Raw genomic sequence first — 22,044 nt, 5'->3', positions numbered from 1 at the left:
CCTGGGAAGGATCATCCCGGCGTAAACCTCAATGTTATGCTTGAGCCATTGATTGAGGAGTTGAAAGAGCTTTGGGAAGGAGTGGAGGCGTATGACAGCTTCATGAAGCAAAAATTCAAACTTCGGGCAGCATATTTGTGGTCCATACATGATTATCTAGCGTATGGGATCTTTGCTGGGTGGAGAGTCAGTGGAAGGCTAGGCTGTCCTATTTGTGAAAAAGAAACAGATTGTTTCTGGCTCGATAAGGGTGGGAAGTTCTGTTACTTCGATTGTCATAGGTCTTTTCTTCCTTTGAACCACCCCTTCAGGCTCCAGGCACACGAGTTCAGGAAGGACACCATTGTCACGAAGGAACCCCCGAAGCATCGCACCGGGTGGGAAATCGCTGAGGAGCTGAGTAATCTAGTGAGAAATGAGGATGGGGATGGGTTTGCAGGTTTCGGGAAGACCCATAACTGGACTCACAAATGTGGCCTTTGGGAGCTCCCTTACATGAGGGCATTGCAGCTCCCGCACAACAATGATGTAATGCACCAAGAGTGTAACATGTGTGAAGCACTATTTAACACCGTCATGGATTTCCCAGATAAAACAAAATACAATTTCAAGGCCCGAGTGGACTTAGGTAACATATGTAACCGCCCAACTCTCATGCTCAGAGAAAATGGAGGCAAGCCGCGTGCTGAATTTGCCTTGAGACCCAATGAACGAAAAGAAGTGATGAAGTGGATGAAAGATTTAAAATTTCTCGATGGTTATGGTGCGGGGTTCAGAAGATCTGTGAACTTGAAAACAATGAAGATCAATGGGTTGAAGAGTCATGATTACCATATAATGATGGAAAGGCTGATCCCAGTAATGTTGCGTGGTTACATTAACGAGGAAGTGTGGAAAGCGATAGCTGAACTTAGCTATTTCTACAGGCAGCTTTGTGCTAAAGAAATTTTAAAGGAGATGATGCAGAAACTAGAGGAATCGGCACCGGTGCTTCTTTGCAAGCTGGAGAAAATATTCCCGCCTGCGTTCTTCAATCCTATGCAGCATCTTCTTATCCATCTCCCATATGAAGCAAAGGTAGGTGGGCTAGTGTGTTATAGGTGGATGTATCCCATAGAAAGAATGTTGAAAAAACTGAAATCAATGGTGGGTAACAAGGCAAAGGTTGAAGGTTGTATAACAGAGGAGTTCAAATTTAAGGAGATAGCTTTCCTCACAAGTGGTTACTTGACTGAAGACCACAATGTATTTGCCCATACGAAGAGGTACCATGAAGATGAAACGGTGCATCCGTGCAGTCACATTAGCATATTTCAATGGAACGGCAAGGCTGTTGGTCCACCAGTGGCATATGAATTCAGTGAGAACGAACGGAAATTTGCTTTGCTCTACATGTGGTCAAATATAGAAGAGGCTGAGAAATTCTTCAGGTAATAGTTTACTAGGCTTAAAGGAATTGTATATTCAATGTTTAGGAAACACAATGTTTTCTTACTCTCGTTCTTTTTTAGCGAGTTCGATAAAGAAAACTGGAGGTCTTCTCGTAACCGTCAACCAACGGCGAAACAGCTAGACAACTTGCGTCTAAATGGATTGCACGGGGGACCTAATTTTATCTCCTGGATCTGAGACCATGTAAGCCTTGTATACTTCGTCCTCATACATCGTGTATAGGTATGACAATTGTAACACTTTTTCCTTTATTGACTGTCAGTTCGGGAATGTATCGGATGACTCACAAAAGTGTCCTGTGGGATCTCCTTCACATGAGGGCATTGATTCTCCCGCACGTCGGCGTAGTGTCCATTCGGACCTGCGTCAGCTTTCTATTGGTAGTGTGATAGTGAAGAGTTATGGCCGTTACGACGTAAACGGGTTTCGCTTCCGTACAACCAAATTTGAAGCTTCCCGTCCTTTAGCAGCTACGAAAAATAACGGAGTCGTAATCCAGGCTGAAGATATGGAAAGGCACGAATCCGAGTATTACGGAATCATAAACAATATACTCGAGTGCCAATTTGTAGGGAACAAGGATCTGAGGGTGGTGTTTTTTGACTGTACATGGTTTGACCCGAAGCATTATATAACCGAATTTGGAATGGCGCAGGTTAAACACAAACAAATACTTCAAGGGGCCGATAGATATGTCCTTGCTCATCAGGTGGAGCAGGTACATTACTCGTCATATCCATGCCCTAAGTTGAGCGCTTGGTGGGTCGTATACAAAACCTACCCCCGTGATCGGTTGTCCACTCCTGTTCCCGATGATTACAATCGTGAGGCTCAACAAGTTGACGAGGTATTCCAAGAAGCTGAGTTGCCATCCTCATTTGATATAGACCCTGCTCCTACATTGGATTGTTTAGTTGGAGACCTCAATGATATATCATTGCCACAGAAAAGGAAACGAAACGATAAGTAACAAGTTAAGTTTATTTCCATATGAATGTTTATTTGTTTAATGTTGGTTTATTTTGCACCGTTTGTTTATTTATTTACATTACTCAGTACTAATAAAAACTTTCAATTACTGCAGGATGCCTAAAAAGTTTAAGCAGGTGGTGAAGGGGTTCAGGGACTCCCTTTTCCGAGGGAGTTCCTTGAGCGCTAGTAAGAAGGAGCAGTTCTACAGAAGCCTACACCCAGAGTTACAGGGCCAGCCCTTGGGGTTTCAGAGAGGCGATGTAAGAATCATTGTATTGTTGCTTTTAATTCGTGTAAGACTTTAACGCGTGAATGTGACACTTGAGTTACTTATTTGCAGGATGAGGATGAGGATGAGGATGAGGATGAGGATGAGGATGAGGATGAGGATGAGGATGAGGTTGAGGGTGGAGGTGAGGAGGCTGAGGCAGGAGGTGAGCAGGGAGAGGGTGGAGGTGGAGATGAGACTGAGGCTGAGGCAGGAGGTGCGGCTGAGGCAGGAGGTGCGGCTGAGGGTGGAGATGAGGCTGAGGCAGCTCCAGCAAGGCGTCCACGTAAGTTTAGAAGGCCCCATGTCGTACAACCTCCACCTGTTCCGAGCTCCGAGGCGGGGAAGACGGTGATCTCCCCCGTCGGAGATAGGTAAGTGCTGTATCTTTTGATTTGAATCAGCTGTATTCATCAAATGTAAGCATGTTTGATGCTTGCCCGTCTTTTTGCAGGGAGTGGTTGGACTACTCTTTCACCGGCCAGGGTCGTCAAAAGCAGGTGAACTCTGTGTTGAGTTCGCTCCTGAAGTTTCACTACCCTGGTCTGGTGAAGACGTCCGACGATGCAGACGCCGCGCCGGTCCTCGTCTCATGTTGGGACGATTACAAGCTGAAGGTCGATGTCACTTATGGCGATGCCCAGGGGCTTGTTCGCGCTGACTTCTGGGTACGTAATCTTGTGTGTGTTATATGGAAGCAATCATTAAAAAGTTAGATAACATTGCATTCTTTTTGTAGGCACGTTTTCGGTTGGCCGACGGGGATGACGCGAACCACACCGAGAAGGTGTTTCAAGTAAATGCCTATCGGTTGGTGAAGGAGGCCCTGTACGAGGCAAGGATTCAGGCCACGTGCATGTATTATCAACAAATTTTAGGGCAAAAGATGAACAAGAAGACAGGGGCATCGAGTATATATCTTCGCGAGGAAGAGTATCGTAAGGTTATATTTTAATCCTTTCCTTTGTGTTTGTTTCATTTGAATAGGTACTGATATATGTTTGTTTTTATGAAGGTGGTGGTTCTGTGGATGTCTAACCGGCCAGAGGCCTACGCAGCTTGGTGTGGGGTATGGGCTTCTGAAGCCTTCCAACAGAAGTCAAAAAGTCACAGGGACAATCGAGGCACCATGCCGAACCACACCTTCGGTGGCGACAACTTCACGTGAAAGGTGAAACGCCTGGTAAGAAAACTAACAAATATGTTGAGATGTCATATATTCATTTATTGTACTAACTCTGTGTTGTAGGAAGCTCAATTAGGTCGCGAGCCGACTCCCATCGAGGTGTGGGAAGCTGGCCATAGGGAAGCGACCCTTCCAACCCTTTGTGCAGCCAGACACAAAGGGAGCGTCTGGTGAGCTGTTGTCCTCAATATTCGGTTAATGCTCACAACATACTAACTAAGGTTATATAATCGATACATGCGACATATGCGGAAGAGATGAAGGACCGTCACGGAGAAGACTGCGATTGGAGGACCATGCCAATCGATGCTCAAGCCATGCATAAATCCGGTGGAGGAAAGGCACATGGACGGTGAGATGTTACATTACATGCCATTTATATAGTGACATGAGCATATGCCTTAATTAATCTTTCTTTGACAACAATTGTAGATTCTCTCTCTTTGATGGAATGATCAACACGACGGATTTTAGAGTGTCTCGGCGGTCGGCATCCGGGTCCAGGAGCTCCGGTCCTAGCTCTCGTCGGCTCACTGAGCAAGAGCTTGAGATCGTGAGGCTGCGTGAGGAGAACCGTCAGCGCGATGAGCAGTTGAGGGCTCAAACTGAGCAGTTGAGGGCTCAAAGTGAGTACTACGCCTCAGTCCACGCGCAACAGCAGCAGATGCTTCAAGTAAGCCCATTGCATTATTACTGTTTATTCATTGCTTTACACATCCAATGCGTACTACTAATATGCTTGGTCAATAGTTACTAGCTCAGCAGCAGGGCATTCCCTACGTGGCCCCTCCGCCTCCGCCGCAATGGACGTTCGTCCCTATGGGCCCTCCTCCACCTCCGGTAAGAAATTCTATGTCCATTATCTAGTTACACAGTAAAAACGACGACTTGTGCCGCACTGCACTCATGAATATGTATTATTCTTGTATTCAACAGGGACTTGTGCCGCAGCAGCCTCAGTTTAGCACACCGCCGGCACAGCTACCTGCCCCTGGAGCACAGGTTTGTATTCTAACTCTATAGCTATCGCCGACAGTTCAGCAGTTAATATGTACGATTTCTGACAAATTGCATTCTCGCTCCGTAGGACAATCAGGAAGGAAGTGGAACGATGCATGGCTTCGTCAACTCGCTATTCGCGTACCCAACTCCGGACGGAGGCAGCGGCCAAAGCTCCAACAACCCTAGCCGCGGCGGTTCGTGAATGTGCTTCGATCTCTACCTTTTCTATAATGAACACTTCTTATGTGCATGAATGTGCTTAGAGACTTTATATATATATATGTGTGTGTGTGTGTGTCGATGGATGTGATTGAGGCCCTGGATGGATGTGATTGATGTGTGAATGTGCATGATGATATTGTGTATATTTTCTGTGCCATTGATCATAAATATGGGCTGTTTTGGGGGGGGGGACAGTTTAACTCCCGTCGGCTTTGCAAAACCGACGGGAGTTAAACTGGTACTACCCAGGATAACTCCCGTCGGCTTAGCCAAGCCGACGGCAGTTGTCGCTCCCCCGTCCCGGTCCCTAGGCCTGCATGGGCTGACGTGGCGGACCCATAACTCCCGTCGGCCCGAGCCCTGACCGACGGGAGTTAAGCGCCCGCCACGTCAGCCCTAGGCCGGGGCGCGATAACTCCCGTCGGCCCTAGATAGCCGACGGGAGTTAATTATCTCCCGTCGGGGCCGACGGGAGTTAATGCAATCCTCGTCGAATAGCCCCTGTCGGCCGGGTACCGACGGGATTTAGCCTAAAACCGACGGGAATAGCTAAATCGCGTCGGTTTTGGGCTAAATCCCGTCGGTACTAGGCTGACGGGAATAGCCTGGATTGCTGTTGTGTGTGTACTAGTTTGGGAGATGAGTGTGAGCCGTTGATCCACGATTGGACGAACGATGCACATGAATTGTCGGTCAGTTAGAAAAATTTTCTAAAGAGATCATGAGAAAACTAATAACTAATCCACGGTCCACTCGAAGTCAAAGTAATTACAAATCGATCCTATTTTTAACAGATTGATCCCTAAGTTCTTTTGAAACCCAATCTGCCATCCTATTGATTTTATTTTTACCCTGGACCCCTTTGGTTTACTCTTTTAGTTGCAAATGAGTCCCTAGTATTTACATATAGGTCCTTGGTAGCTATTTTTAATATGAAATTAATATCAAAACAACCCTAAAACTTATTTAATTTGTATATTTTATGTTTTAACTTTGATTTTAGTGGTTCTCGAACCAATGGATTTGTCTCAACACATAGATTTGTTTTGGACAATTATTTTATTTGTTTGGTGTAACATTATTTTTATTTATCATTTGCCTATTTGTTTGTATTGCCGCGAGTAGAAGAGCAATGTTACGAGAAACCTGAAGCCCAACCTACAGAAGCATATGGGCAATAGGAGTTTCCTAAGAAAGAAAAGTGTGTCCTTGATCACGTTGTTTGACCTGAATAATATTTATTATTATGTTCTTATCTAAGCATTTCATAGTTAGGTTAACCTAATGGGACCTAATAGGTTACCCTAGATTTGTTTTCCCTATACCTTGTTTACACCTGGTTTACTATTTTTGGGTAGATATGCTAGTGCTCTACTTGGTTTTGGGGATAATGATATAAAAGAATCCTGATCATGTTTTATTATGATTTATTATTGTTGATTTTATTATTATACATGATAAGATCACTTTGTTTAATTAAAACATTGAGTGCCAACCCGAGAAAATAGTGCAACCACAAAGACTATTAAAGACTATTATGGCTCTGGTCTTAACTAATTAATTAGGGAAGCTAGGGTGTTACCCGAAAGGGGTAAGTGGGGAGGACTTGCTCAGGTACAACAACACCTCAAAGCGGCCAGTTTCTAGATATTGGCGAAGGTTGATGAAGGTGGCAACCTTGGAGGAGAAGACAATTTTCCAATGACATGAACATAAAGAATGAGAAGGGGGCACAATTATAGTAGCATAGAATCTTAGCAACCAGTACACTAGAGCGAGACACCATAGCCCTAGAGTCTTCTATTTAAGGGGTGTTTAGTTTCCCTCACTAAAGTTTAGTTTCCCTGACTAAAGTTTAGTTCGTGTCACATCAAATGTTTGAATAGCAATTATGAGTATTAAATATAAGCTTAATTACTTTAATAAATTTGTCTCATGTTTTAGTCTTCGTCTGTATTGTTAGTTTTATAATTAGACTATATTTAATACTCGTAATTATCATTCAAACATTCATTGTGATGGAGACTAAATTTTAGTTGGCTGGAACCAAACATCAGTGTGTCACTCAAATATTTGAATATTAATTATGAGTATTAAATATAGGCTTAACTAGATTTAATAAATTTATCTCGTCTTTTAGTATTTATTTGTGTAATTATTTTTATAATTATACTATATTTAATACTCGTAATTATCATTCAAATATTCAATGAAAAGATTAAAATTTAGTTAGGTGGAACCACACATCCTCTAACTATCCATCTTCATTATAGTTATTTGTGTTTTTTCGTACAAATCCAGTTAAATATTTAAAAGTCTGGTTTCATATCGCTCTATTGATTAATTTGTTAAAGACAGAGAACACGTTTCTAGAAGAAGAAGAAAAGATCATCAGTTTCTTAGACCACAGTCACCACATAAACAACCGTATCGTTTACTAACGCAAAACAAATATTTTACACAGCATATACGGGCAGAGTCCACGTATGCTACAGAAATTACGAGACCGGTGTTTTGTTGTTTGGTGTTCCAACTCCCGCTTTCATGGGCAGGACCCACAAGAATCAGTTCGGCGTTTGCCATTGGGCTTTATCTTCGGCCGCGCCCCTGTCCATTGGTGTGAAGTGCTGGCCTACGACTGCTGTCCACACTTGTGCAGGACCATACGTTTGACGATGGGCAATGGCCTGCCCCAACCACTAATCTCTCACTCAGCGCGTGGCCACCAACTGACCCACACACACACGATGACGTCATCGATCCTATGGGCCACTCAATCCTTCGCGGCTTTCGCGTGCTAGGACTCTAGGGAAGTGTTTGGTTGCCTGGACCAACCCACAACCAGGCCCGTTTCGTACAAGTTAATTGTGTTTGGTTGCCTGGCCCAACTCGAAATCCTGGCTGAGGCGAGCCAGATTTATTTTTGGGCCCGGCTCCGCAGAAACGCGGCATTCGAGCTTCGCTCCGCGGCCTGGCTCACTTGGCCACTAGGGTTTGGACTCAAACGCCTCTCTCCTGTCACTCTCGTCACTCTCCTCCGACGCCTCTCAGACGCAGCCGCCGACGCTAGGGTTTGGAGACGCCTCTCTCGTCTCTCTCGTCTCTCCCGTCACTCCCGTCACTCCTCCGACGCCTCTCTCAGACGCACCCGCCGACGCTAGGGTTTGGACTCTTCTGCCGCCATGCTCTCTCTCGCCTCTCCCTCTCTCTTCCGCCGACACTAGGATTTGGACGATTGATTTGTTTTTCCTGTGGCCTCGATCGGCTCTCATCTGCGAGCGAACACATTCCCCTGTCCTAGATCAGATCACCGCAGCAACAATCACATCTTCATTTTCTTAGGTTTGTCCCCCATCGATCTGTTGTTCTTTAAACATTTTCTTGTATTTTTTGCTTCGATTATACTAATCCTTCGGTCTTGTTGCAAGGTCATCTCCCCTGCACCTAGATCTGCTGCCTGACCTAGATTCGCTAATACCTCATACACAGGCCAGTCTTTACCTCACACTCCTCTATTTCTTGATCTTCCTGTTGTGTTTAGTTGTTGGCCTGATTGTTTAGAATGATTGTTTACCTCAGATCTTGTTGGCCTGATTGTTTACCTCATACACCTCAGATCTGTTGTGTTTAGTTGCAAGGTCATCACAGACAGATTTTTTGCTTCGATTATTTCTTGATTCGCTAATACACCTCAGATCTGTTGTGTTTAGTTGCAAGCTTGTGTTAGCATGCAAAAAAAGCTTGTGTTACCTCATACACCTCAGATTTGTTGGCCTGCTTGTTTGTGTTTACCTCATACACCTCAGATCTGATGCCACGTAAAACTAGATTTACTTGCCAGTAGCCTTCACCTGCTTCTGTATGGTAGAACTAATCTAGTTTTACATGGATCATTTGATGCACCTCAGTAGCCGGATTCAATATATTAGAAATTAGAATGTGCTCTTCACCTGCTTCTGTATGGTAGACATTTAGACTAACATGTTGCAGTGTGCTCTATCTTGATTCATGAGCTGTTTGAATTCATATGGTCTAGCTGTGTTCAGATGTTATTGGTTTAACTGCTCTAGCTGTAGACATCTGCGGTGTTTTTGTAGATGTTATGGTAGACATCTGCTTATTTTGTAGTTTAACTGCTCTAGCTATAATAAAACAAAACAATTTTTTTGCATCCTCCTGTGTTCAGATGTTTCTTCAGGATTTTGTAGGCACTATTATACTGCTCTAGCTGTTAAATATATATCTGCTTGTTAACTGCTTGTTAAGTAAATGCTTAACTGAATTTTGCCATCTTTCAATATTAGTTGTGTGCTTAACTGAACTTTAACATGTTTTGCCATGTTTCTGCTTGTTTAATATAATGGATTATGCAACTAGCATAATCTGTCTATTATATTAAGTAGCTAGTTATTCCTCTTTTCTTCTCCCCCTCTTACTTTCATCTATTCCTGTTTTCCTCTTCCCTTACAACAATCTTACCTTTTGTTCCTCCTTTCTTCTCCCCCTCTTTAGCCTCTTGTCTTGTTTAATTTAATGGATTAATGCATTATATTATGCAGCTACCTCCATAACTATTTTCTTTTTATACTATGCAGGTAGTTAATGCATTATATTATGCTGCTACCTCCATATCTCTTCTTTTATTCTGATCATTTTTCAGTGATGAAATTATTTAAAGTCTGAGCTTAGGACCAGTTTTCAGTGATGTTTTCTGTAAATTTGAGTAGACCACAATTTTTCAGTGATGTTTTTTTTCAATCTGAGCAGACCACAATTTTTCAGTGATGTTTTTTGGTTCAATCTGAGCAGATCTCAATTTCTCAGTGATGTTTTTTGGTTCAATCTGAGCAGAGTACAATTTTTCTGTGATGTTACCAAGCCAGTTTGGAGAAACATCATTAGATGTAGCAACCCTGGCTTGTTTTTTACAATCTGAGCAGAGTACAATTTTTTCTCATTCAACAATTCCCTTCTCTTATTTATTCAGATATGTTCGGTCCAAATCGTCATTTGCTGAAGTTGAGAGCATCGGCATTAGTCGTTGCTATATCTTGTTGGATGTTTGCATGCCTTACGTGTAGACTCTTTCATCCTCGTGTCACATATGGTCCAATGTTTCAAATGGACATTGAGAGGCAGGCAAATCTTAGATTTATCTATGAATCTGATGATATCCAATGTGTGGAGCTGCTTAGAATGTCTAAGGTCCCTTTCTTTGAGCTTTGTGGTTTGTTTCGGTCTCGACACTTGCTAAGGGATAGTATTCACAGTTCTGTAGAAGAACAAGTTGCAATGTTTCTACATGTTGTTGGTCATAATCAAAGGTTTAGGGTTCTCAAATTCACCTTCCGAAGATCTACTGAGACTATTAGTAGATATTTTCACGAGGTGTTAAGTGCAATTGGTGAGCTACGCACTGAGATGATCACCCCTCCTTCCACCTCTGTCCATCCCAAAATTCATGTTAGTAGAAGATGGTACCCGTACTTCAAGGTACTTTCCATTCCATTTAGGAATGCACATTAACCATTTAATTGAAATATGTTAGTATTGTCTTTGTTTTAATCATTTTAACTTAAACATTTAGGATTGCGTTGGTGCCATTGATGGCACACATGTATTGGCTAGGGTTCCTAGTTCAATGAGAGCAGCCTTCATGGGTAGAAAGCACACAACGACACAAAATGTTCTAGCAGCTGTTGATTTTGATTTGAGATTTACCTATGTGTTTGCTGGCTGGGAAGGTTCAGCTCATGATGCCTTGATTCTATCGGATGCATTGGAAAGATCTGATGGCCTCAGTGTGCCACCAGGTAATTCCATAACATGTTTGAATATGCTTTTAAATTACTTCACAATCAAACTAACTAGAATTCTTTGAACTAGGAAAATTCTGTTTAGTTGACGCAGGTTATGCTGTTAGACCTGGATTTCTACCTCCATACCGTAGCACAAGATATCATCTAAGAGAATTTGGTGGAGAAAATCATCCACTCAATCCAAGAGAACTCTTCAATCGAAGGCATTCTTCCCTCCGAGTAACAATTGAGAGAGCTTTCGGTGCCTTGAAGAATAGATTCAAGATTCTATACAACAAGCCTTTTCATCCATATCCGACACAAGTTAAGCTTGTGTTAGCATGCACCATCCTTCACAACTGGATTCTTAGATATGGGCTGGATTCACATTTTCCTTCGGAAAACACTTGGGCTCCAAACATTGCCAATGTGGAAGGTGCCATTGATGCAGTTCATGATAACCAAACTTGGACCCAACAAAGAGATGCTATATCAACTCAAATGTGGCAGCATAGGGGGTCTAGCCGTGTGTAATTTCTTTGTGGTTTTCTTCTAAGAAACATTGTACTCTGCAGTGATGTTTTTTGTTATCAGCCTTACAATCTGAGAAACATTGTACTATGCAGTGATGTTTTTTGTGGAACTTAATTATTTTTATATGCTGATAGAAATTGTGATCTGCAGTGATGTTTTATGTTCGTTGTCTTGAAACTGTACCATTTTTATATGCTGAGAGAAATTGTGATCTGCAGTGATGTTTTTTGTACTTTCTGCTTCGAAGCTTAACTATTTTTTATATGCTGAGAAAACTGGTCCCATGCTATGATGCCATTTCATTACCTCTTCTTATGTCTTATCAATTGTATATAGACTATGGAAGTTGAGCAAGTTGCTACTGGTAGTACCTCAAGGACTGCCATGCGCTGGACCCCTGTGATGTCAGCCTATATCCTGAGGAAGTTTGCAGACTTGGTTGGGCAAGGAGTAAAAACGGATAAAGGGTTCAAGGAGGTCCATGTCAACTCTGTTGCCAAGGCACTGACTGAATTCAGTGGCCAAGAAGTCACAGGCACCCAAGTCTACAATCATTTGAGGAAGTGGCATTAAAAATGGATCAGGGTTTGTAGGCTCAAGGACCTAAGCGGTGCTCATTGGGTTGAGAATACATTCACAATCATCCTTGATAAAGAACACCTGCTGGGCCATACAAAAGACAACCCAAAGGATGCTGAATTCCTCAATGTGCCAATCGAAAACTATGTGCAGATGCAGATTATATTTGGAGCTGGGCAGGCTACTAGCAACTATGCCATGGCCTCAAATGAGCCCCTTGGCACCATCTCGGATATCACTGAAGGTGCTGGTGCATCTGAAGAACCATGTCTTGTTGGTACTGGTGCTACTGCCTCTGGTTCTGCTGGTGCCAGCCCTTCTCATAGTGGTGCTGGTGCTGGTAGTTCCTATGGATCAAATGGAAAGAAAAGGAGACTCAGTGATGAAGAGCTTGGGATTATGGCAGGACTTACTGGAGCTGTGAACAAATTGGCTGAAGCTGTCCAAGCACCTATTGTAGTCCAGACCACAGATGTCCACCCTGATCTGTATCAAATTTGCATGAGTATTCCAGGTTTCACTGATGAGGAGTTGATGACTTGCCTTACCTACCTATTGGACAACCAAAGGCAAGGTGATGGCTTTGTGAAGATGGAGCCTAAACACCGTGTGCTTTGGCTAAGGCAGCACCTTGCAAAGATTTGAGCAGACCAGTCCTATGTCTATGATGCCTAATACCTTGCTCGATACGTAGTACTTTGATATACGCCTAATACTTTGCTCTATGCCTATGACACTGAATCTGGAACTGTGGATGATAATTAATAATTCTGAGACTTTTGTACCGGTCTGTGATGATTTTATATTGAACTGTTGCCTTTACTTGCATATGATGATATGTTTTATAATGATGATCAATCAAGGGAGTATGACTAGTTGCTTTGTTTTCCTTGCTCATTTTGTGAATTTTGCCTGTGATGAAATATATTTGACTGATGACCATTCATGGGAGGTTGACTTACTGCTTTGTTTTTCTTGCTCTTGGTTTTCTTCCTGTCTATGTTTTATTTTGGGTCAGGCAACCAAACATACTCTATCCTTTAATCAGATTTCTCCACTTGCCCTATGTTCTCCCATGTATGGTCAAATGAGGTGTTTATTCATACAAAACTGAGGCAATTTATTGTATTACTCTCATGAGTTGATCAAGTGATTTTAATTGATAATAATTTCTGAGGCAAACTATAGTTCATACAATTCTCATGACTTCCTTCTCTTTTCTTTTGTTTCAATTTATAGTGAAAAAGGTAGAGAAAAAACAAAGATGTCTCAGAATTCTGGTATAATTTCTGTTTACTCCTGGTTCACTTTATAGTGAAAAAGGTAGAGAAAAAACAAAGATGTCTTTTAAACAGCTGGTATTTTAAACAGCTGGTGTTTCACTTGAAACTCCTGGTATTTCTGGTATAATGATTTTTCACTTGAAACAGCTGGTGTTTGACTTGAAACTCCTGGTATTTTAAACAACTGTCTACTGGAGCTGCTTCTTCTGTCAGTGATGTTTATGGAGCTTGGTTCTTATTCAGTCCTGAGCTTGGTTCTTATTGCTGTCTACTGGAGCTGCTTCTTCTGTTCATCTTGAAGGAGATGTCTGTGCTTGTAGTCTGGAAGATGAGTGTTAGACTGGAGTTTGTTTTGTTTTTGTGCCTGCTGTTGGGCCCAAGGAGCTGTGTGCAAAGTGTGTTGGTTTCTGTTCTTATGTTCAGTTCCTATTTGTTCTTCTGGTGGTTCTGACTATTCTTATGTTAAGGCGGGATGGAGTTGTGCTCTCCTAGTTTCAGGAGGTGTTCTATTTATAATAACATAGTCTGGTGTTTTCATCCATATAGTCTGGTGTAAATATGAATAAACTGATCTATATAGTATGTTTCATATAGTCTGGTGTTTCATATATGAATAGACATCCATATAGTCTGTTTCATAGTCTGGTGTTTTCATCCATATGATTGTAATTCAATCTGTTTATGGGTCAAAATCATATGATTGTAATTCAAATGATTCTGGCTGTTTCTGGTGCTCTCCCAGTTTATTCATATTTATCACGTTTGTCTGTTTCAGTTTATGGGTCAAGATGTATCAGCTGGTGTTCAAATATTATAGTTCATATGATTGTAAATCATATTTAGATGATTGCAATTAGTTCATTTTATGGGTCAAAATCATATTTTTAGTTCAAATCTGTTGTAATTTGTTTAATAGCGTTTAAAATTTTGAAATTTGGCGGGAGCTTCATTTTACACGTGAAAACTGTTGGCAACCCAATTGGGCCAAGCTAAAAAAAGAGAACCAAACAATCTATAATATGGGCCTGGTTCATTTTGACCAGGCAACCAAACATTATTTGGTGGCTCTGTACATACGGGCTCTCCTGAGCCTGGTCCTCTCACTGGGCCAGGCTCAGGCTGGGCCAAGTAACCAAACACATCCTAGGAGATCTGGAGATGCTATGCAAAGACAGGTTTGTTCACCTCATTAGCTACAAGTCTGTTCCAGTTGGATGGCTGCACCCGCTGATTGGTTGGACCACTATCTTTTAGCTGTGCTTCAATTCCTCACTTTCCTCTACTCTTGTTTATATGGTCACATTTTTTGGCCAATTAGGCCCCGTTTGTTTCGAACTAAAATCTGTCCATATTATATAATCCAGCGTAAATAATCTAGCGGGTAAACAAACACCTAAATTATAGGTCTAGATTATATAATCTAAAAGTCAGATTATAATAGTCTCATAATCTCCTCAAGAGTAGCTTATTTAAGATTATTTTTGGTAAATACCCACTACCCATCGAGTTAGGTCCTATTTGTTTCGGACTATATTATATAATACAACATAAATAATCTAGCGGGTAAACAAACATCTAGATTATAAGTTCAGATTATATAATCTAAAGGTCAATTATGATAATCTCATAATTTCCTCAAAGTTAAACAAACATCTAGATTATAAGGACAAATTACATAATCTAAAGGTCAGATTATGATAATCTCATAATTTTCTCAAAGGTAGATTATTTAAGATTATTTTTGGTAAAAGATCTGCTACCTATGGTTATGTTTAAAATTACAACGTTTCCCGTTTTTTTCTTTCCTCCAACACAATCTTTTTCCCCTAGCGTGCACACGTCCATCATCAGCTACACAGACTATTGCATTGTTTGCAATCACGCGCTTCCTGTTTTTTTATATAAAATTCAATTTCAATTTTCTTCGTTCAAAGCAATATGCTATAACTGTAAAAAAACACGAAACAAGTGTATTGTTGCCTTTGTGTATGAATGATCAATAATCTATATTCATATAATTTATGCAACCAAACAGCTACATACAGATTATAATCTCAATAAATTATAATCCAGATTATAATCTAAATCATATAATCTATAACCTGAAACAAACAATCCCTTACTACTTCTTGTACTCGCAATTGGCCTTGTGATTTTTATCTAGAACCGATACACCCATCATTTGTTTCAACAGTCTTTATTATTATTCTCTTCATTCTAAATTATAATTCTAAATTATAAGATATTTTTATATTCTCTAGATATATCATTTTTACTATATATGTAATTTATATCTAAACATACAACAAAAAAATATAAAAAGAAACATAATATTTTATAATTTAGAAATATAAAATATATTAGGCTATCACATAGAACAAATACATCGTGTTTTTTTTCTATGATAGCATTTTAAGGGACTGTTTGGGAATACAATATTTTTTTCTAGTCCCAAATAATACTATGATATTTGAGAAAACCATAATATTTTAGGTCGAAGGATATTTCGAGGCACGTTTAGAAACTCTATATCTTAAAGCATGGTTTCACCAATACCATGATATTTTTAGGCTTAAAAAACTTTGTTTAGACCAAAGATTTTCGCTAGCATGCCGGAAGCGACGGTCAAAGTCTCGCCCTTTCTCCTCCTCCCCCGGTCTGTATTCAAATATTGTGTCTTTAAACATGTGTTACATTGGATTGATGTAAAATATACTATAGTTATACAATGACACTCATTAAGCTTTGGCATTATAAACTGTGGTTTTGAAAATTTGTGCTCTCAAACATGCCCTAAGATGTTGTTTGAATGACTATATCTAGTTATTATAGCTACCTAATTAGTCTAACTGGATAAGTAATACTAAGCAGGTTAATTTAGACTAATTTTTAGCCAAGTTATAACTAGATGTTAATCAACCCTATATAGTTTAGTCTATTTTTTAACCACACTAATAATTAACCTTAGCTGATCCAAACAGGTCCTAACATTGGTTGGATGTGTCTTATTATGTGTAATTTGATCAAATCATGTATTTATTCCTGAAACTATGTACCTTAATATGCATAACAACTTAAATTTTGAATGCACGGGCATCTATATGTTTGCATTTGGTGTAAGATTCAAGTGATGAGTTAAATAAGAAGTTACACATTGAAAATAAATTTAAGGGTGTGTTCTGATGTGGCTTATTTGCAACTGTTTCATCTAAGGAGTCAAAAAAGTAATATTTAAACAGTTTTTACCATTTAGACTAGATAAGATCTAAATAATTTTTTGGATTAGCTCATGGTTGTTATTCTAGAATGGGATAAATATGCTAATTAGGGCAAGATGAATCCATAAGGATAAGGTAGAATCTTTTGAGGTTAGTTAGATCTATTGGGATGATATAAGATCTTTTCAAGATAAGATGAATCTACTAAGGTAATAGAGTATTTTTTAAGATAAGGTGGACCTATGAGTGTAGGGTAGAATCTTTTAAGATTAGATGGATATTGTTAGGCTAGATACTTTAATGAGGGATAACCTAGTTTATCTAGTTATTTTTATAAGAATTTTTTATATGTATATGCAGATGTAATTGTGGACATTAATCCACAACTCCTCACACCCAATCAAAGATCCAAATCAGACAAGTATCATAAGAACAAACATTCAAGCATACAAATATCTACAAAATTTTTTTTGTTTTTGTTCCTAAGAATAAGTCTCCTATTCCTAAAGGTTACTTTAGGCACTGGATTTCAAAGTGTGAAATCCACATTTGTCTTTAGAAAGAAAATGTAAGAATAATCAGAGTAAAGCAGCAGTGGATAAGAAAAGATTAAGAAAAGTTTAGAAAGAATCAGAGTAGCAAAGGTAAGTAGATAATGGTTGTCTAGTTCTATCTAGGTTTCGTCCTACAGTCAACATCGCCTCTGATACCACTTCTGTCACACCCGGGTTTCGGGGCACCAAGACCCAGGCGCGAACATAATCACCAGGTGTGCTGTGACCAAGTCTCACACATATGATGAATCATGGCACATGGTCGAATGTCACATCTTTACTATATAATAGGAGTTCTGTACAAAATAACTAAATAAATACATCATAAGGAGACAACGATCCAGCAACCCAAAGTTGACTGGGAGACGACGGCCTAGACCTCTCACGAACATCGTCACAGCATCCTCCATGCGCCTCATCCTGCGGTACCTGTTCTTGACCTGTGAGGGGATGTGAGACAACAAGAGTGAGCTCACATACGTTCATCGCTCAACAAGTTATGGGGAATAATGTGCATGAACTCGCCAAAGGTGGGAGCTCACGTAAAGTGTAAGGCTTACCAAAGAGGATGGTTGTAGCTGAGCATTGCTTTTAAAGTTGGTCAAAATTTTATTAGCAATTACTAAGTATAAGTAAATACCACACCCAATTAAATAGTAGAACAAAAGTGGTAACAACACCCTCAATGCAATGCATATGACAAATTGAATTTTAGTTCCATAAATTAATCATGTGAGTGTTCGAGCTGCTCATGACCATGAGCACGGCTAGTATACCAGTTTTACACTCTGTAGAGGTTGCACGTCTTTACCCACAAGTCATGTTACCCATCTGCCAAGAGACGGCCAATCCCATACACCTCTACCGAGGAGGTGAGGCAGGGTAACACTACGAGGCCTTTACAAAGTTCCACTAGCTTCAGAAAACCCGCTACAGTTTATAGGAAGCTCCAATGCAGGGATCCCTCGCCTGACCGCTATTGCAGCAAAATCAACCCAAGGACCTTCCTACACTGACCACTCCCCTACTGCCCTTGCCCGTTTCGGGTAAGATAGTAATCCACTAGCTTTCCTAATTAATCAGCCAAGGGCGTCCCATACCACCCTTGTGGTAGCATTGTTTTCTCGGGTGGTTCTCCATGTTCCAATTAACATAATAATCTTAACATGAACAGTAAATAACAACTGATAATAAAAGTATAATCATGAATAATGTGTATCTCTATACCCAAAACCACATAAAAGCAATAGCAGGTACTACCCAAAAATTCAGTGGTAAACAAGGTATAAAGATAGTCAAAGTAGGGTAACCTATTGGGTCCCATCAAAATTAACATATCCTTATCATTATGATTAATCAGAACATGACTGGGTAAAAAGAAGTGATCAAGGGCACAACTTGTCTGAGACTTGAGATTCTAGGTACCAGGACGATCTTCAGATTCTCGTGACCTCACTGCTAGTCATAGCAATACAAACAGACATGGTATAGACAAAATTAACATCACACCAAATATAAGAATAAACTACGTAATAATAATCTATGCGTTGCTACAAGATCGTGGGTTCGAGAATTGCTAAATTCGGAGTTACGGTTATGAAATTATGGTTTTCCGAAGATCCACGTGGTTAAATATAGAATAGACTAAGTGCAACATTTTAACCTATATTTCATGACAAAACAAAGTTACCAGATGATAATAAATATTATTATGAGACTAATGCAACTAGAATGGATAAAAACAGAGTTACAATTATTGAGTTATGAATTTATGAAGTTATTGAGTACATGGTATAGATTAATTCAGATGAATAATTTTAATTCATATTTCATTGCTAAACAGAGGTACTAAGTGGTAGACAATATTAAAACAAAATTAATGTCTCTGGAATGAATTAATTTGGAGCTAAAATGAATTTAATATGAATTATATAAGTTTCTGGATTTATTTTTATATTAAAAATCATTTTCTGCCATTGATTTATACCAAACCGAGCTCCAATATAATTTCTGAAGAAGCCAGGGGTGTATTTGCAAAACCTAGGGACCTATTCGTATTTGTTTTCAACTGCGCATGGACAGCGGGTTGGTTTCACAAAAGGTTAGGGGCTCTTTACAAAGATTGCCACGCGGCTAAGCACTTGGATGCGTTTAGGCCGTAGGATCTAAGATCTACGGTCAGATCTAAGGGGCCGAACCGGTACATCACACTTGTAATCGCATCCATCCGAGTTGGATCGGACGACACCCATGCCTTCTGACGAACGGGTAACCTAGCTTTAATCTTGGCCGCACTGTTTGGAATCAACGACCCCGATCGGATCCAGCCAATCGTTACGTACGTTCTAATCGCGACCGTTGCCTCACAGATCGACGGTCACAGCGCCATCACGCTCCTACCGTCGCTCCGCTACGGCGGCGCACAGGGCCCGAGCGCCTCCCACCGGCGCACCATGCCCTGACGCCCACGCACCAACTGCCATCCGAAAGGCTCAGCGCGACAAGCGGACTACAACGAACCACTAAGGAGGCCACTTACCAAAGATCATGGTGTTGCAGGTGCTGTCCCCGGCACGCAGGGGCCCCATGGTGCCGCAGCCATCTACGAAGTATGCCGTGGCAGTCGACCACACACGAGGTGCCCACAGGAGTCCTGCACGCGACCCACGAAGATCTAGGCCAGATCCCAACCCATAGCATGGGCGACAATGACGGCGATGGATTGCGTCGTCGTCGACGGCGGCCCATGGCGGCATCACCATTCATCGTTTCACTCTGTGCGACCATAATAGGAGACCGGCGGGGATGGGATGGAGGAGGAGGGGATGGCGCCCAAATACTTATAGCCAGGTTAGTTGGGATCTGAACTGAATCCCGAGTTCCTACCTCCAGATTTCTCGGCGGCCAACTAGCTCGTTGGATGGATAGGGGAAATCTACCCGAGAATCGCGCGTTTGGTTGGAGATTGTCATGGAGAAGAAGATGTGGAGGAACCGCCCGAATTATTCCAGCTTAAGTGGCCAAGTCACGCCTTAGAGGCCGTAACACACTTAAATTGGAATAACACGTCTGTCCCTCAGATCTAGTCTGATAAAGCCACTTCCCGAGATCAAATACCACTAACTCTCTAGATGGTGAGTCACAGAGAAAATACAATAAAGCAGGAAAATACAATAAAGAAGGATATTTCGAGGCACGTTTAGAAACTCTATATCTTAAAGCATGGTTTCACCAATACCATGATATTTTTAGGCTTAAAAAACTTTGTTTAGACCAAAGATTTTCGCTAGCATGCCGGAAGCGACGGTCAAAGTCTCGCCCTTTCTCCTCCTCCCCCGGTCTGTATTCAAATATTGTGTCTTTAAACATGTGTTACATTGGATTGATGTAAAATATACTATAGTTATGCAATGACACTCATTAAGCTTTGGCATTATAAACTGTGGTTTTGAAAATCTGTGCTCTCAAACATGCCCTAAGATGTTGTTTGAATGACTATATCTAGTTATTATAGCTACCTAATTAGTCTAACTGGATAAGTAATACTAAGCAGGTTAATTTAGACTAATTTTTAGCCAAGTTATAACTAGATGTTAATCAACCCTATATAGTTTAGTCTATTTTTTAACCACACTAATAATTAACCTTAGCTGATCCAAACAGGTCCTAACATTGGTTGGATGTGTCTTATTATGTGTAATTTGATCAAATCATGTATTTATTCCTGAAACTATGTACCTTAATATGCATAACAACTTAAATTTTGAATGCACGGGCATCTATATGTTTGCATTTGGTGTAAGATTCAAGTGATGAGTTAAATAAGAAGTTACACATTGAAAATAAATTTAAGGGTGTGTTCTGATGTGGCTTATTTGCAACTGTTTCATCTAAGGAGTCAAAAAAGTAATATTTAAACAGTTTTTACCATTTAGACTAGATAAGATCTAAATAATTTTTTGGATTAGCTCATGGTTGTTATTCTAGAGTGGGATAAATATGCTAATTAGGGCAAGATGAATCCATAAGGATAAGGTAGAATCTTTTGAGGTTAGTTAGATCTATTGGGATGATATAAGATCTTTTCAAGATAAGATGAATCTACTAAGGTAATAGAGTATTTTTTAAGATAAGGTGGACCTATGAGTGTAGGGTAGAATCTTTTAAGATTAGATGGATATTGTTAGGCTAGATACTTTAATGAGGGATAACCTAGTTTATCTAGTTATTTTTATAAGAATTTTTTATATGTATATGCAGATGTAATTGTGGACATTAATCCACAACTCCTCACACCCAATCAAAGATCCAAATCAGACAAGTATCATAAGAACAAACATTCAAGCATACAAATATCTACAAAAAATTTTTTGTTTTTGTTCCTAAGAATAAGTCTCCTATTCCTAAAGGTTACTTTAGGCACTGGATTTCAAAGTGTGAAATCCACATTTGTCTTTAGAAAGAAAATGTAAGAATAATCAGAGTAAAGCAGCAGTGGATAAGAAAAGATTAAGAAAAGTTTAGAAAGAATCAGAGTAGCAAAGGTAAGTAGATAATGGTTGTCTAGTTCTATCTAGGTTTCGTCCTACAGTCAACATCGCCTCTGATACCACTTCTGTCACACCCGGGTTTCGGGGCACCAAGACCCAGGCGCGAACATAATCACCAGGTGTGCTGTGACCAAGTCTCACACATATGATGAATCATGGCACATGGTCGAATGTCACATCTTTACTATATAATAGGAGTTCTGTACAAAATAACTAAATAAATACATCATAAGGAGACAACGATCCAGCAACACAAAGTTGACTGGGAGACGACGGCCTAGACCTCTCACGAACATCGTCACAGCATCCTCCATGCGCCTCATCCTGCGGTACCTGTTCTTGACCTGTGAGGGGATGTGAGACAACAAGAGTGAGCTCACATACGTTCATCGCTCAACAAGTTATGGGGAATAATGTGCATGAACT

Source organism: Zea mays, chromosome 4 (genome assembly GCF_902167145.1).
Source record: "Zea mays cultivar B73 chromosome 4, Zm-B73-REFERENCE-NAM-5.0, whole genome shotgun sequence".
Taxonomy (NCBI): Eukaryota; Viridiplantae; Streptophyta; class Magnoliopsida; order Poales; family Poaceae; genus Zea; species Zea mays.
Note: the sequence above shows the minus strand (reverse complement) of the source record.